The sequence below is a fragment of the Staurois parvus genome, unplaced genomic scaffold, assembly GCF_062004578.1.
Source record: "Staurois parvus isolate SC_StPar_1 unplaced genomic scaffold, SC_StPar_1.0 ptg000854l, whole genome shotgun sequence".
Taxonomy (NCBI): Eukaryota; Metazoa; Chordata; class Amphibia; order Anura; family Ranidae; genus Staurois; species Staurois parvus.
In genome coordinates, this window is record NW_028318650.1 from 535,178 (window position 1) to 551,283 (window position 16,106).

Consider the following 16,106-nt stretch of genomic DNA (forward strand, 5'->3'; position numbering starts at 1 on the left):
CCTCCCAAACCCCCTCATCCCACAAATTCCCCCTCCTAGCACAGCCCCTCCCAAACCCCCTCATCGCACAAATCCCCCCTCCTCGCACAAATCCCCCCTCCCCTCCCAATCCCCCCTCCTAACACAAATTCCCCACTTCCAGCACAAATCCCCCCTCCAAATAAACGATGGATGAAAGGTTTGGCACTGAGAAACACTTTATGGTAAATAGTACATTTCATATACATGTACAGTCAGGTCCATAAATATTGGGACATCAACACAATTCTAACATTTTTGGCTCTATACACCACCACAATGGATTTGAAATGAAACGAACAAGATGTGCTTTAACTGCAGACTGTTAGCTTTAATTTGAGGGTATTTACATCCAAATCAGGTGAACTGTGTAGGAATTACAACAGTTTGCATATGTGCCTCCCACTTGTTAAGGGACCAAAAGTAATGGGACAATTGGCTTCTCAGCTGTTCCATGGCCAGGTGTGTGTTATTCCCTCATTATCCCAATTACAATGAGCAGATAAAAGGTCCAGAGTTCATTTCAAGTGTGCTATTTGCATTTGGAATCTGTTGCTGTCAACTCTGAAGATGAGATCCAAAGAGCTGTCACTATCAGTGAAGCCATCATTAGGCTGAAAAAACAAAACAAACCCATCAGAGAGATAGCAAAAACATTAGGCATGGCCAAAACAACTGTTTGGAACATTCTTAAAAAGAAGGAACGCACCGGTGAGCTCAGCAACACCAAAAGACCCGGAAGACCACGGAAAACAACTGTGGTGGATGACCGAAGAATTCTTTCCCTGGTGCAGAAAACACCCTTCACAACAGTTGGCCAGATCAAGAACACTCTCCAGGAGGTAGGTGTATGTGTGTCAAAGTCACCAATCAAGAGAAGACTTCACCAGAGTGAATACAGAGGGTTCACCACAAGATGGAAACCATTGGTGAGCCTCAAAAACAGGAAGGCCAGATTAGAGTTTGCCAAACGAAATCTAAAAAAGCCTTCACAGTTCTGGAACAACATCCTATGGACAGATGAGACCGACATCAACTTGTACCAGAGTGATGGGAAGAGAAGAGGATGGAGAAGGAACTGCTCATGATCCTAAGCATACCACCTCATCAGTGATCATGGTGGTGGTAGTGTCATGGCGTGGGCATGTATGGCTGCCAATGGAACTGCTTCTCTTGTATTTATTGATGATGTGACTGCTGACAAAAGCAGCCGGATGAATTGTGAAGTGTTTCGGGAATATTATCGGCTCATATTCAGCCAAATGCTTCACAACTCATTGGACGCTTCACAGTGCAGATGGACAATGACCCAAAGCAGACTGCAAAAGACACCAAAGTGGAATGTTCTGCAATGGCCAAGTCAGTCACCTGACCTGAATCCGATTGAGCATTTCACTTGCTGAAGACAAAACTGAAGGGAAAATGCCCCAAGAACAAGCAGGAACTGAAGACAGTTGCAGTAGAGGCCTGGCAGAGCATCACCAGGGATGAAACCCAGCGTCTGGTGATGTCTATGCGTTCCAGACTTCAGGCTGTCATTGACTGCAAAGGATTTGCAACCAAGTATTAAAAAGTGAAAGTTTGATTTATGATTATTATTCTGTCCCATTACTTTTGGTCCCTTAACAAGTGGGAGGCACATATGCAAACTGTTGTAATTCCTACACCGTTCACCTGATTTGGATGTAAATACCCTCAAATTAGAGCTGGCAGTCTGCAGTTAAAGCACATCTTGTTCATTTCATTTCAAATCCATTGTGGTGGTGTATAGAGCCAAAAATGTTAGAATTGTGTCGATGTCCCAATATTTATGGACCTGACTGTATATAGATCAGACCAGAATGAAAGACAAATGAGGAGGACAGAGGGACAAATGAGGAGGACAGAGGGACAAATGAGGACAGGGGACAAATGAGGAGGACAGAGGGACAAATGAGGACAGGGGACAAATGAGGAGGACAGAGGGACAAATGAGGACAGAGGGACAGAGGAACAAATGAGGAGGACAGGGGAACAAATGAGGACAGAGAGACAAATGAGGAGGACAGAGGGACAAATGAGGACAGAGGGACAAATGAGGAGGACAGATGGACAAATGAGGAGGACAGATGGACAAATGAGGACAGAGGGACAAATGAGGACAGAGGAACAAATGAGGACAGAGGGACAGAGGGACAAATGAGGAGGACAGAGGGACAAATGAGGACAGAGGGACAAATGAGGACAGAGGAACAAATGAGGACAGAGGGACAGAGGAACAAATGAGGACAGAGGGACAGAGGAACAAATGAGGACAGAGGAACAAATGAGGACAGAGGAACAAATGAGGACAGAGGGACAGAGGAACAAATGAGGACAGAGGAACAAATGAGGACAGAGGAACAAATGAGGACAGAGGAACAAATGAGGACAGAGGGAAAAATGAGGAGGACAGAGGGACAAATGAGGAGGACAGAGGGACAAATGAGGACAGAGGAACAAATGAGGACAGAGGAACAAATGAGGACAGAGAGACAAATGAGGACAGAGGGACAGAGGAACAAATGAGGACAGAGAGACAAATGAGGACAGAGGGACAGAGGAACAAATGAGGAGGACAGAGGGACAAATGAGGACAGAGGAACAAATGAGGACAGAGGAACAAATGATGACAGAGAGACAAATGAGGACAGAGGGACAGAGGAACAAATGAGGACAGAGGAACAAATGAGGACAGAGAGACAAATGAGGACAGAGAGACAAATGAGGACCGAGGGACAAATGAGGAGGACAGAGGAACAAATGAGGACAGAGGGACAAATGAGGAGGACAGAGGGACAGAGAGACAAATGAGGAGAACAGAGGAACAAATGAGGACAGAGGGACAAATGAGGACAGAGGGACAGAGAGACAAATGAGAACAGAGGGACAAATGAGGAGGACAGAGGGACAGAGAGACAAATGAGGAGGACAGAGGGACAGAGAGACAAATGAGGAGGACAGAGGGACAAATGAGGAGGACAGAGGGACAGAGAGACAAATGAGGAGGACAGAGGGACAAATGAGGAGGACAGAGGGACAAATGAGGACAGAGGGACAAATGAGGACAGAGGGACAGAGACAAATGAGGAGGACAGAGGGACAAATGAGGACAGAGGGACAGAGACAAATGAGGAGGACAGAGGGACAAATGAGGACAGAGGGACAGAGACAAATGAGGAGGACAGAGGGACAAATGAGGACAGAGGGACAAATGAGGAGGACAGAGGGACAGAGACAAATGAGGAGGACAGAGGGACAGAGGAACAAATGAGGACAGAGGGACAGAGGAACAAATGAGGACAGAGGAACAAATGAGGACAGAGGAACAAATGAGGACAGAGGGACAGAGGAACAAATGAGGACAGAGGAACAAATGAGGACAGAGGAACAAATGAGGACAGAGGAACAAATGAGGACAGAGGGACAAATGAGGAGGACAGAGGGACAAATGAGGAGGACAGAGGGACAAATGAGGACAGAGGGACAAATGAGGACAGAGGGACAGAGGAACAAATGATGACAGAGAGACAAATGAGGACAGAGGGACAAATGAGGATGTGATGTGGATCACTGATGGTGGGCTGCAGTGATGGTGGATCACTGATGGTGGGCTGCAGTGATGTGGATCACTGATGGTGGGCTGCAGTGATGTGGGGCACTGATGGTGGGTTGCAGTGATGTGGATCACTGATGGTGGGCTGCAGTGATGTGGATCACTGATGGTGGGCTGCAGTGATGTGGATCACTGATGGTGGGGGCTGCAGTGATGTGGGGCACTGATGGTGGGCTGCAGTGATGTGGATCACTGATGGTGGGCTGCAGTGATGTGGATCACTGATGGTGGGCTGCAGTGATGTGGATCACTGATGGTGGGCTGCAGTGATGTGGATCACTGATGGTGGGCTGCAGTGATGTGGGGCACTGATGGTGGGCTGCAGTGATGTGGATCACTGATGGTGGGCTGCAGTGATGTGGGGCACTGATGGTGGGGGCTGCAGTGATGGTGGGGGCTGCAGTGATGTGGGTCACTGATGGTGGGGGCTGCAGTGATGGTGGGGGCTGCAGTGATGTGGGTCACTGATGGTGGGGGCTGCAGTGATGTGGGGCACTGATGGTGGGGCTGCTGTGATGGTGGGGGCTGCAGTGATGTGGGGCACTGATGGTGGGACTGCAGTGATGGTGGGGGCTGCAGTGAGGGTGGGGGCTGCAGCAATAGGCAGTGATGGTGGGCTGCAGTGATGTGGGGCACTGATGGTGGGGCTGCAGTGAGGGTGGGGGCTGCAGCAATAGGCAGTGATGGTGGGCTGCAGTGATGTGGGGCACTGATGGTGGGGCTGCAGTGATGGTGGGGGCTGCAGTGATGTGGGTCACTGATGGTGGGCGGCACTAATGTGCACAGGTGGGCACTAGTGGACGGCACTACTGGGCACTGCCGATCCCTCCTCTGACAGTTGCCGGTTCTCGGCAGTCCTCTCTTCACGCTGTGACAATGTGAGGAAAGTGCAGCCAATAACCAGCAACTGTATTTACCCCGGGATCTGTGCCATCGGACACAACTGATCATGTGGTAAAAGGCCACTGTGATTGGCTGTTTACTGTGTCACATGTTCAGCTGCGTCCATAGGACACAGGGATCACAGGGGGGCGGAATATTGTCCGTGGACGTCATCCCAGAACTAGACAACCGCGCCGTAGCCATCTTTCCTGTCTTTCGGCTATAGCGAGGTAGGGAAGAGGCTAATGTGACGCAGTATTTGCGCAGCAGTTGTTCAAACGCAATTTCTGGTCAAAAAATTTTTTTTTTAATTTAATGCAATAAAAACAATACAGAACCCTTTTTTTTTTTTTTAAGTACAATATGAAAGATGATTGTTACACCGAGTAAATAGATGCCAAACACGTCACGCTTTAAAATTGGGTGCAACAACGACAACCAACGTAACGTTTTACTATCCATAGGCGGCGCTTTAACCACCATAAACTGACGTTCGCAGTGACACCTCACATGTGCGGCACTGACGCGTGCGTTCGTCATTGCTTGTGAGCATGGGGGGGGGCACTTTAACCTCTTGCCCTCCAGAGGATTTCCCCCCCCCCTCCTGACCAGGCCATTTTATTTATTTATTTTTCGCGATACGGCACTGCATTACTTTGACAGTTACGCAGTCATGCAGCGCTGCACCCAAATTAAATTTGTCCTTTTTTTTTTTTTTTTTCCCCCACAAATAGAGCTTTCTTTTAGTGGTATTTGATCGCCTTTATTGCGGTTTTTATTTTTTGTGATATAAACTGAAAAAATGAACCTTTTTTTGGGGAAAAAAACTTTTATCTTGTGCTACAGAACATATCCAATAAAAAACAGTTCTTCATAAATTTAGGCAAAAATTTATTCTGCTACTTGTGTTTTGTAAAAAAAATAAAATCCCAATCAGTGTGTATTGATAAAAGGTATAGATCTACAAACTATGGTGTGTGTGTGTGTAATGTGTATGTGTGTGTATATATATATATCATTTTCATGGATTTATGTTATTAGACTAATGGCATCGATCACTAATTTTATAGTGGGACTGCAATAGTGCGGTGGGCAATCTGACACTAACTGATGCTGGGGGGGAACTGCTACTGACATCAGTGACACTAACACAGTGATACTATCCACAATTAGTGTACTAATGACACTGGCTGGGAAGGAGTTAACATCTCGGGGTATTCAAGGGGTTAAATGTGTGCCTAACAATGATTAATGTGTGCTGCTTATTACTGCAGGTCTTTCTTATCCTAGCAAAGCAGGAATAGGAGACAAACGGAAACTTGGTTCCCTCTGTACATAGCTCTGTGTTGATTGTCAACACAGGGCTCTGGGCTGTGATTGGACACGGCTGATCAGCAGGTCCCGGGCGTGATTCATTGGCTGGGACTTCCTGACAGACTCCTGCTGTGTACAATCACAGCAAGTGTCAGCACGGTGGGCATACGTGCGCCCCCCCCTGAGCCCAGAAGCAGGCAGCGGTGTACAGTACGTCGCTTTGCCTGAGCGGCCCCCCGTCTGCAGTACGTGACTGGCGGTCCACAAGTGGTCAGGTTTGCAGGATGAGTCTTGTGTAACAGCAAACTGGTCCCAGCACGGACGGCAGTGAAACGTGCTGTAGTGGCTGAACTAGATGTGATAGGTCAGAGAGAAATATGTGCCTCAAAAGAACCAATTCTAAGTGTTGCGATTTTCTTTCTTAGGCACAACCCGTGTGTGTGAGGACATCGGGGGCCAAGTCCTGGCTTGTGGCCGGCGTGTTTCTCCGGAGGAACGGACCGCCAACATAAATGTAAGTCGCCTCGCTGATTGTCAGTTCTGTTTTCCTGCAGAGGTTAATGAAACATCCTGTTACATACATTCCCGGCGGCTTCCCACTCCGGGATTGTGTGTAAATCTGATAGCCTTTCTGTCAGATGGAGCATTCGGGAGGCTGCGCCTGATTGCTTCCACACAACATGGCAGGAGCCGCTGGGTAAAGGGGAGGGAGGAGAGCGGACACATGTCCTCTGGTCTCCCTGGTTTCTGACCCGGAAAGCGATGTGTGGCGTCACTTCCAGGTCAACCTCTCAGTGTCCCCGGCCAGCATGACCAGGAAAAAATGTAATGCAATGCGATCTCCATTACATTCCGGGGATACATGCCGGGTCTTTTACACCCTGTAAAGGTGTTTCATTAAAGAGAACCTGTCACCTAAAAATCATCACATCCTAGATTGTCAGCTCCCAGGATCAGGGCCCTCCTATCCCTCTTGTATTGAACTGTATTGTCTCCCGTTATATTGTACAGCGCTGAGCAAACTGTTGGCGCCATAAATCCTGTATAATAATCATATGGGGACTTTGTTCCCTGTTTGATGGGGGAAAAATGTAAGTAAAGAAAAATTTTAATAGTAAAAAAATTAAAGTTACACCCAAGCACATGAAATACCCTCCCAAAATTTTTGGAGCAACCTCCCCCCGCCCCATCCACAGCCCTCGTACGCACAAACGTAAACACACGGGGGCACCTATGCATGAAAACGGCGTTTGTGATACGTTGCCTATCACAGTGCATGCCGGACAGAGCAGAATTCCAGCACCAGACCTCCTCTGTAACACTAACCTGATGAGCTGTGGGTGCTTTTAGAGTGTCATCCATATCACGGGCGCACCCAGATTTAAGGTTTGACATGTTGGGGATCTATTTACTCGGGCCACCTCATCTTATAGATTTCACCAAATCTATGGGCAGCACAGAGGCTAAATGGTTAGCACTTCTGCCTGGCAGTACTTGGGTCGTTGGTTCGAATCCCAGCCATGATACCACCTGCCTGGAGTTTGCATGTTCTCCCTGTGCCTGCATGGGTTTCCTCCCACACTCCAAAGACATGCTGGTAGGTGAATTGGATCCTGTCTAAATTGGTCCTAGTATGTGTATGTATGAATGTGAGTTAGGGACCTTAGATTGTACGCTCCTCGGGGGCAGGGACTGATGTGAATGTACAATATATATGTAAAGCGCGGAGTAAAATTGATGGCGCTATATAAGTACCTGAAATAAATAATAATAAAATTGGGTCATTTATTACATTTGTGTGCCCCAAAATTAACTTTAGTGTTTTTTTTCTTTTACTGACACTTTGCATTTCCTAGACCTTTGCAGTAATATTGTGTGAAATAAAAAATCTAAACTAGCACTCTTCTGTCCAGGGTGTCGGCTTTCAGAAAATATATAATGTCCGGGGGGTTTATGTAATCTTCAGGCCTAAAATCATTTTTTTTTTCTTAAAAGAGAAGTAGGGATTAATGTGTCTGTATGAGGACAAATATGTAAAAAGAATTGTTTTTTTGTCTTCTCTCGGCAGGCCATCGGTGCTGAAACATTGAGGGACGTCGGCTCAAAGTACATCTATGACACGTGTCCTGCTGGAGCTGCACATGGTGGGTCGTTTATAATGTAAAGCATTTCCTGTAGTTGTGACTTTCATCCCGAAGGTTATTCCATCCCAACGTTGTTTTAGTTTGGGAGGTTAAAGTGTTACTGACCACCTGAAGACCTCCTTACGTACATTTACTTCGGCAGCTTCAAGTGGTACCGTGGACCGTCCGTCTATACAGACTGGGGTTTGTGCTGGGCGGGGGCCGTCTGTCTATACTGAGGGCTCTGTGCTGGGCGGGGACCGTCCGTCTATACTGAGTGCGCCGTCCGTCTATACTGAGGGCTCTGTGCTGAGGGCGCCGTCCGTCTATACTGAGGGCTCTGTGCTGAGGGCGCCGTCCGTCTATACTGAGGGATCTGTGCTGAGGGCGCCGTCCGTCTATGCTGAGGGCTCTGTGCTGAGGGCGCAGTCCGTCTATGCTGAGGGCTCTGTGCTGAGGGCGCCGTCCGTCTATGCTGAGGGCTCTGTGCTGAGGGTGCCGTCCGTCTATGCTGAGGGCTCTGTGCTGAGGGCGCCGTCCGTCTATACTGAGGGCTCTGTGCTGAGGGCGCCGTCTGTCTATACTGAGGGCGCCGTCCGTCTATACTGAGGGCTCTGTGCTGAGGGCGCCGTCCGTCTGTACTGAGAGCTCTGTGCTGAGGGCGCCGTCCGTCTATACTGAGGGCTCTGTGCTGAGGGCGCCGTATGTCTATACTGAGGGCTCTGTGCTGAGGGCGCCGTCCGTCTATACTGAGGGCTCTGTGCTGAGGGCGCCGTCCGTCTATACTGAGGGCTCTGTGCTGAGGGCGCCGTCCGTCTATACTGAGGGCGCCGTCCATCTATGCTGAGGGCACCATCCTTCTATACTGAGGGCTCTATACTGAGGGCGCCGTCCGTCTATACTGAGGGCTCTGTGCTGAGGGCACCGTCCGTCTATACTGAGGGCGTCGTCCGTCCATACTGAGGGCTCTGTGCTGAGGGCACCGTCCGTCTATACTGAGGGCTCTGTGCTGAGGGCACCATCCGTCTATACTGAGGGCGCCGTCCGTCTATACTGAGGGATCTATACTGAGGGCACCGTCCGTCTATACTGTGGGCTGTGTGCTGAGGGCACCATCAGCATGGATTTTTAAGACAAATCTTTTTATGAGGAGGTGAGCAAAACCTTGGACAGAGGGGTGGCTGCGGTATACTTGGATGGAGGGGTGGATGTGGTATACTTGGACGGAGGGGGGGCTGTGGTGTACTTGGACGGAAGGGGGGCTGTGGTGTACTTGGACGGAGGGGCGGCGGTGGTGTACTTGGACGGAAGGGGGGCTGTGGTGTACTTGGAAGGAGGGGTGGCAGTGGTGTACTTGGACGGAGGGGGGGCTGTGGTGTACTTGGACGGAGGGGCGGCTGTGGTGTACTTGGACGGAGGGGCGGCGGTGGTGTACTTGGACGGAGGGGAGGCGGTGGTGTACTTGGACGCAGGGGCGGCGGTGGTGTACTTGGACGCAGGGGCGGCGGTGGTGTACTTGGATTTTGTAAAAGCGGTTTGACACAGTTCCCCACACACAGCTGTAAGGTGAAGTCTATAAGATTGGAAAAATCAGTTGGATAGAAAACTGGCTAAAGCCCAAATTCAGAGTATTGGTTGATGATTCCACTCTGAATCGTCCATAATAATGGGAATAGGATTTCTCTATGGGGGGGTTTGCAGGACAGGAAGTGAAAATAAATCCATTTATTATTTGTTACAACTTTAAATATTGTTATTTATCACAAGTAAATCTGTGGCCCCAGAGAGGACATTCCCTTCATCCACTGATAGTGCCGACAAGACGCAGAGAAGTGCAGGGCCCATAAAAGTATTCTTAGCTACTGAAATGTAATTTGTTAAAATTATTTAAGGGGTTCCCTGAAATTTAAAAAAAAAATTGGCTTGATGGTTAAAAGGTTGACAAACTTCCCTACAAGGCATTTTGTCCGGCACCCGCCTATAGGGCGTTTGTCCGGCAACCCCTTCATTGCATTTCTGACATCCCCTTCAGTGCGTTTGCTTGGCACCCCCTAGATTGCGCTGTCCGTCACTTGCTACAGGGCATTTCACCGACAACCCATACAGGGCGTTTTTTTCTGGTACCCCCTACAGGGAGATGTCCGGCACCCCTGCAATACGTTTCTCCAGTCCCCTCTGCAGGGCGTTTGACCGGCACCCCCTACAGGGCATTTCACCGACAACCCATACAGGGCGTTTTTTTCTGGTACCCCCTACAGGGAGATGTCCGGCACCCCTGCAATACGTTTCTCCAGTCCCCTCTGCAGGGCGTTTGACCGGCACCCCCTACAGGGCATTTCACCGACACCCCGTACAGGGTGTTTTGTCTGGTACCCCCTACAGGGTGATGTCCGGCACCCCTGCAATGCGTTTCTCCGGTCCCCCCCGCAGGGCGTTTGACCGGCACCCCCTAGAGGGCACTTTACCAGCACCCCGTACAGGGCGTTTTGTCTGGTACCCCCTACAGGGTGATGTCCGGCACCCCTGCAATGCGTTTCTCCGGTCCCCCCCGCAGGGCGTTTGACCGGCACCCCCTAGAGGGCACTTTACCAGCACCCCGTACAGGGCGTTTTGTCTGGTACCCCCTACAGGGTGATGTCCGGCACCCCTGCAATGCTTTTGTGGGGCACTCGTTACAAGGCGTTTTGTCTGGCTCCAACTACAGGGCGTTTGTCCGGCACCCCCTACAGGGCGTTTGTCTGGAACCCGCTAAGCGCGTTTGTCCGGCACACCTACAGGGCGTTTGTCCGGCATCCCCTATAGGGAAGTCTGTCACACCTCCTTCCCTGGGCTTCTTAATTAGAATTCCACAGAAGTCTGGTGTTTGGTCACTGCAGGCGGGGTGCCGGGTGAGGAGAGGATCTGTCTGGGTAGGAAGGTGGTAGCTGGGATGGTAGAAACAGTCAATGTGAGGAGGAATTTCAGGAGTGCAGAGCAAGACCAGACACCCAGAAAGTGATGTGTATGATGTCACTGTCAGGTCAGCCTCAGTGTCCCCAACCAGCATGACCAGGAAATAATGTAATATAATGTGATCTGCACTGCATTACATTCCGGGGATTCATGCCGGTCTATTAGACCCCGAGTGTCTCATTAACCATGATCTGTTTACCAAAAAATCATCACATGGGGACTTTATGTGCCCTATGTGATGTAAAAAAAATTCAGTAAAAAAAAAGTTTTTAATAGTAAAAAATTAGTTACACCCAAACCCATAAAATATCCCACCCCCACCCTTTAAAAAAAAAAAAAAAAAAAATTCCCATTCAAATGAACATGAACAACACGTTAGGGCCCCACGCATGAAAATGGCATTTGCAATACACACATTACACATACAAATTTAAGGTTTGACATGTTGGGGATCTATTTTCTCGGGGCGACCTCGTCTTATAGATTTTACCAAAAAATGAGGTAATTGATTACATTTGGGTGCCCCAAAATTTAACTTTAGTGTATTTTTTGCTGAATTTTTGTGTTTCCTAGACGTTTGTTGTGACAAAAAAATTGGGAATGCCACTCATTTATTCTCTAGGGTGTCTGCTTTCAGAAAATATTTCTAATGTTTGGGGATTTTATGTAATCTTCAGGTCTAAAGTGATTTTTATTTATTTTAAGCATTTATGCCGGCAACACAAACGGCTTTGGCAGTGAAAGGGTTAAATAAACTCTCTAGAAAATCGCAAGGCGTCCTGCTTGGGTTGAGCGTCTTAAGTAAAGGCAAGAAAAAGTGTCACTCATGTCTCTGCCACCACCTCTGTGTACTAAAAAACAAAGAACTAGCTGTGTTGTGTAATGTGTATATATGAGGACAAATGTGTGAAATGCTGAAGGTTTCTTTCTTCTCTCGGCAGGCCATCGGTGCTGAAACATTGAGGGACGTCGGCTGAAAGTACATCTATGACACGTGTCCTGCTGGAGCTGCACATGGTGGGTCGTTTTTCATGTAAAGCATTTCCTGTAGTTGTGACTTTCATCCCGAAGGTTATTCCATCCGAACGTTGTTTTAGTTTGGGAGGTTAAAGTGTTACTGACCACCTGAAGACGTCCTTACGTACATTTACTTCGGCAGCTTCAAGTGGTACCGTGGACCGTCCGTCTATACTGACTGGGGGTTTGTGCTGAGCGGGGGCCGTCCGTCTATACTGAGGGCTCTGTGCTGAGGGCGCCGTCCGTCTATACTGAGGGCTCTGTGCTGAGGGCGCCGTCCGTCTATACTGAGGGATCTGTGCTGAGGGCGCCGTCCGTCTATACTGAGGGCTCTGGGCTGAGGGCGCCGTCCGTCTCTACTGAAGGATCTGTGCTGAGGGCGCCGTCCGTCTATACTGAGGGCTCTGTGCTGAGGGCGCCGTCCGTCTATACTGAGGGCTCTGTGCTGAGGGCGCTGTCCGTCTATACTGAGGGCTCTGTGCTGAGGGCGCCGTCCGTCTATGCTGAGGGCTCTGGGCTGAGGGCGCCATCCGTCTATACTGAGGGCTCTGTGCTGAGGGCGCCGTCCGTCTATACTGAGGGCTCTGTGCTGAGGGCGCCGTCCGTCTATACTGAGGCTTCGTCCGTCTATACTGAGGGCTGTGTGCTGAGGGCGCCGTCCGTCTATACCGAGGGCACCGTCCGTCTTTGCTGAGGGCTCGGGTGGGAGGCGTCTGTCTGTGCTGAGGGCTCGGGTGGGAGGCGTCTGTCTGTGCTGAGGGCTCGGGTGGGAGGCGTCTGTCTGTGCTGAGGGCTCGGGTGGGAGGCGTCTGTCTGTGCTGAGGGCTCGGGTGGGAGGCGTCTGTCTGTGCTGTGGGCTCGGGTGGGAGGCGTCTATGCCGAGGGCTCGGGTGGGAGGCGTCTGTCTACAATGAGGGCTTTGTGCCGGGGGGCAATGTCTGTCTATACCAAGGGGTATATGGTGGTGGGGGGGTGGCGTCTGTCCTTATGGACTTCGTGGTTATGTATGTTAGGGTTATCTGTACTGTTGGGGTTCAGGATTTGGGGGGTGCGGGTTGACTAGTTCTGTGACGAGGGGTGATTTTGGTCATACTCTGTAAGGTGGTCTCACTTCTGACCCCGGAACTACAGGCGGGAGTTCCTCAGAACTGAACCATCCAGAATCTGGAGCAGTTGAGCTCAGCAAACAAGTCGGCTTGAAATTCTCATTTTCAAAGCTTCTAGTTTCAACCAGTGAATTTGCCCCTCCAGAGCAGCTTCTCGGACCCCCAACACCAGGCAGGACAGTACAGGATACAAAGTATTTTTATCTCCTGCAATCTAATGTCATTTTTGCCACCAAACCCCAATAAAGATGGTTTTGCCATGAAATGTTTGTGCAGCAAAACAAAAGCTTCACGTTATAAAGGTGATTTTTATTTGTTCTAATAGTGAACTCTCGCTGATTGTGCTGATGTACTGGGAGCTGCAGACTGGGTACCCCGAAAGTATTTTAGGGGTTCCTAGAAATTTTTTAAATTTCTTGTTGGATAAATGGTTGAGAAAAGCTGCCCTACAGTGTTCTGGCCCCATGCAGGACAGTTTGTCCGATCGCTTCCCTTTTACAGGGCATTTGTCTGATCGCTTCCCTTTTACAGGGCATTTGTCCGACCCCCTACAGGGCGTTTGTCTGACCCCCTACAGGGCGTTTGTCCGACCCCCTACAGGGCGTTTGTCCGACCCCCTACAGGGCGTTTGTCCGACCCCCTACAGGGCGTTTGTCCGACCCCCTACAGGACGTTTGTCCGACCCCCTACACTGGGCTGCTGTCCGACCCCCTTCACTGGGCTGCTGTCGGACCCCCTTCACTGGGCTGCTGTCCGACCCCCTTCACTGGGCTGCTGTCGGACCCCCTTCACTGGGCTGCTGTCCGACCCCCTTCACTGGGCTGCTGTCCGACCCCCTTCACTGGGCTGCTGTCCGACCCCCTTCACTGGGCTGCTGTCCGACCCCCTTCACTGGGCTGCTGTCCGACCCCCTTCACTGGGCTGCTGCCCGACCCCCTTCACTGGGCTGCTGTCGGACCCCCTTCACTGGGCTGCTGTCGGACCCCCTTCACTGGGCAGTTTGTCGGACCCCCTTCACTGGGCTGTTTGTCGGACCCCCTTCACTGGGCTGCTGTCGGACCCCTTTCACTGGGCTGCTGTCGGACCCCTTTCACTGGGCTGCTGTCGGACCCCCTTCACAGGGCGTTTTAATCAGAATTCCAGGACCTCAAGTGAAGAAAATATAATCCGTTATTTGTTAGAACTTTAAATATTGTTATTTATCACAAGTAAATCTGTGGCCCCAGAGAGGACATTCCCTTCATCCACTGATAGTGCCGACAAGACGCAGAGAAGTGCAGATTCATACAAGTATTCTTAGCTACTGAAATCCAATTATCATTTCTGCCACTAAACCCCAATGCAGATGTTTTACCAATAAATGAAATGTTTGCTCTACAGAACTCAGCTTGTTGTTGGGGTGGCTGTTGTGCACGATGGAGAATTATGCTGTCTGTAGTCTGAATATTCTTTAAGGATTCCTGGATTGTGAAACTTCCACAGAGCAGCTTTTACCACCCATCCCCCACAGAGCAGCTTTCACCACCCATCCCCCACAGAGCAGCTTTCACCACCCGTCCTCCGTAGAGCAGCCTTTGGACCCTCATCCCCCACAGGGCAGCTTTTACCACCCGTCCTCCACAGAGCAGCCTTTGGACCCTCATCCCCCACAGGGCAGCTTTTGGACCCTCATCCCCCACAGGGCAGCTTGCAGCACACATCCCCCACAGGGCAGCTTTTGGACCCTCATCCCCCACAGGGCAGCTTGCAGCACACATCCCCCACAGGGCAGCTTTTGGACCCTCATCCCCCACAGGGCAGCTTGCAGCACACATCCCCCACAGGGCAGTTTTTGGACCCCCTACAGATATTACGTTAATAATCATGCTATCAAAATGAATGTTCAGTGTAAATTGCCTTTAGCATCACTCCTGTTTCTTCTTGCTGGAGGCGGCCATTTTGCTGAAGCCCAGAACCCCATGAGCAGCAGTAAATCTTCAGGCTGTCAGCACATCGGCCTTTACATATTCAGCACAGTGCCTGACAATAGCGAGCAACTGAGCATGTGTAGTGCAAGGTCACAGCAGAGAGGGTCATCCTTCCCGATGGGGACATGGCGAGCAATCAAAGTACATCCACACTTCATCCAAAGAAAAAAATGTTAACATGTTAATGAATGCCGGCGATTTCCAGCAACTGTCTTCTAATTCTGATCTGATTTCTGTCTCCATCTAGGTCTCATCAAGCAGCTCCCCGACTACCACTGTATCCGCAGTGCTGCGTGCTGGCTCCATTTCTGATCTTCATCCAGTTCAGGGGGCACATTTTTTGGAATAAACAAGATCTTGCCTTTGAGGATCAACTAGAGAAATGCTGGTGATTTACATTTAGAAAGCATTGAATGTCGGGGGGGGGGGGGGGGGCTCCCCTTACAGCAGATGTAAAATACAGCCAGGAACATCCATTTGTGTATTTGACATGTGAACAGCTTGTGACCTCACTGAATAAAATGTCATTTTAAAGGAAGTATTTATTTTGTCTTTTTCTTGTTTTGGTGGGTTACTGTTAACCCCTTGCCCTCTAGAGGATTTACCCCCCTTCCATTTTTTGGCTGCGCTACTTTAACAGGCAATTGCACGGTCATGCAACACTGTACATTTATTTCAGGTAGTTATATAGCGCCATCAATTTACGCCGCGCTTTACATATATATTGTACATTCACATCAGTCCCCGCCCCCGAGGAGCGTACAATCTAAGGTCCCTAACTCACATCCATACATACACATACTAGGGACAATTTAGACAGGAGACAATTCACCTACCAGCATGTCTTTGGAGTGTGGGAGGAAACCATAAATTAAATTTTGTTCTTTTTTTTTTTCTTCCCCCACAAATAGCTTTTTTCAGTGGTATGTGATCAGCTGTGCAAGTTTTTTTTTTTTTTTAATTATTTTTGTTTGTGTTATAAACAAAAAGAATAAGAATTTTTGAAAAAAAAACTATTTTTGACTTTTTGCTATAAAACCTATCCAACAAAGCTGTAAAAAAATCTAATTTCATAAATTTAGTCCAAAATGTA

The 16,106-nt window shown here is 49.4% G+C and overlaps 1 long non-coding RNA gene across 1 annotated transcript in view; it reads left to right on the forward strand.

The window, feature by feature from the left end:
• The window catches only part of LOC149443514 (uncharacterized), a 32,171-nt gene extending 16,620 nt beyond the window's left edge, over positions 1–15,551 (forward strand). Inside the window, exons 2-5 of the long non-coding RNA XR_016306668.1 lie at positions 6,274–6,362; positions 7,917–7,992; positions 11,865–11,940; positions 15,261–15,551. This is a non-coding gene — a long non-coding RNA (uncharacterized LOC149443514). The remainder of the gene's footprint in view (positions 1–6,273; positions 6,363–7,916; positions 7,993–11,864; positions 11,941–15,260) is intronic.
• The last annotated feature ends 555 nt before the right edge of the window (positions 15,552–16,106 follow it).